The sequence below is a fragment of the Suricata suricatta genome, chromosome 17 (genome assembly GCF_006229205.1).
Source record: "Suricata suricatta isolate VVHF042 chromosome 17, meerkat_22Aug2017_6uvM2_HiC, whole genome shotgun sequence".
Lineage (NCBI taxonomy): Eukaryota > Metazoa > Chordata > Mammalia > Carnivora > Herpestidae > Suricata > Suricata suricatta.
This window is the reverse complement of record NC_043716.1, coordinates 31929918-31931301: the sequence shown is the minus strand read 5'-3', so window position 1 is coordinate 31931301 and position 1384 is coordinate 31929918. Positions and strand designations below refer to the sequence as shown.

Below are 1384 nucleotides of genomic sequence, written 5' to 3'. Positions count from 1 at the left end.
CAGGAGGCCGGGCTGGGGAGCCGAGGCTTAGCGCGGCCATAAGAAGGAGGCGAGGGCTGGGCGTCGGAGCCGCGGGCCAGCGCGGAGGCGCCTGGGCCCCGCCCGCTCTGTCGCCCACCAGGCTTGGGGAGTTTCTCATCTCCTAGAAAACAACTTCGCGCCCGGCGCTCGGGCGCGGGAGACCGGGGCGGGACTCAGCCGGGGCGCTGTGATGCGCTCTCCCGCTGCTGCGGAATAGTGGGGATTTTTTTTTTTTTTTTTTGCATAATTCATTCTCTGCCCTCTCCCGCTCGTCCCTCTCCTGCCCCCCCCTTCCCCCTTTCCGCTCCAGTGCCAGAACACTACTTACCCCAGAGTTCTCCTCTCTGCACCTTCCTAGACCAGGTGCAACTCTCGCCCGCGAGTCCCTCACCTCCCTCCTCCCCGAAGCGGGGAAAAAAACCGTCTTTCCAAGTCCGGGTGCGGGCAGTGGCCGCCGCCAACTGCGCCTCCGCTCAGCTCCGGGCGGATCCGAGACTATTGGAAACCCGGGCTTCAGGGGAGCCGGCTTCCCTTCTTTTCGGTCTTTCAGTCTGTTTTTCTTTCGGGAAGCTCAAGTGCTTGGGAGGCTTTTGCCGGGCTCCAGAATACTCTCTGCCAGCGACACTCAGCTGCTTCCACCGAAGGAGATTTCCCCACCAAATCCGCGCGCGCGCGCGCACACACGCCCAGCGCGCGGCTCTCCGAGTCCCCCGGGGAAGGTGGGGGCGGCGTGAGCACCACCCACCGCCGCGGCCGCGGCCCAGGCCCAGGCCCGAGGCCGCGGGTGCGCAGAAAGACTCGCCGCGACCCGGGGAAGGACGTGCACCCGGGCGGCCGCTTGGAATGCAGATGAGGGGGAATTGGGAGGAAACCCTGCGCTCGGGACTGTTCGCCCGAGAAGAGGGCTGGGAGCGAGAGAAGAAAAGAAAAATCGTAGCACATTTGCATCGCCTCTATCGCCGCCGCAGCGGGTAGAGACAGCCCCAGACCTACCTCTTTGGGAGTGCTGGAGAAGAGGGCAGGGGAGGGGAATCCCTGGGAAGATCTCGGATTTCTCGGCGCGCTTGTCCGGATTGCAAACTGTGACGTTTGGAGATTTTGCACAAGCGCGGATGGACACATACAACAAACACAAACACACACGTAAACCCGCAGGGGGTTTGTTTGCACTTTTTAATTTTTCCTCTTTAGAAGCCATTTCAGTGTGAGTCTCGGTCTTATCACCGCAGAAAGAGCGGATGAGTGGAGAGGGAGGAGGAGAAGGAAAGAGGGTACCGTTCCTCCGCACAGAGTCATTTAGGGAGGGCATGCAGGCTGTGTGGCATGGGAGGGCGAGCAGGGTTGGAGCCAACGGAGTAACACT

At 62.0% G+C, this 1384-nt stretch overlaps 1 protein-coding gene across 4 annotated transcripts in view; it reads right to left on the bottom strand.

The window, feature by feature from the left end:
• The window catches only part of CA10 (carbonic anhydrase 10), a 484381-nt gene extending 483310 nt beyond the window's left edge, over positions 1–1071 (bottom strand). For 2 of the 4 annotated variants that reach the window (XM_029928755.1, XM_029928754.1), the window contains exon 1: positions 350–721. The gene's annotated coding sequence lies outside the window, so the exon portion shown is untranslated. Of the gene's footprint in view, positions 1–349; positions 722–1014 lie in introns of those variants that run through there. The other 2 variants (XM_029928756.1, XM_029928757.1) reach the window with 2 other exon arrangements.
• Positions 1072–1384: the final 313 nt, after the last annotated feature.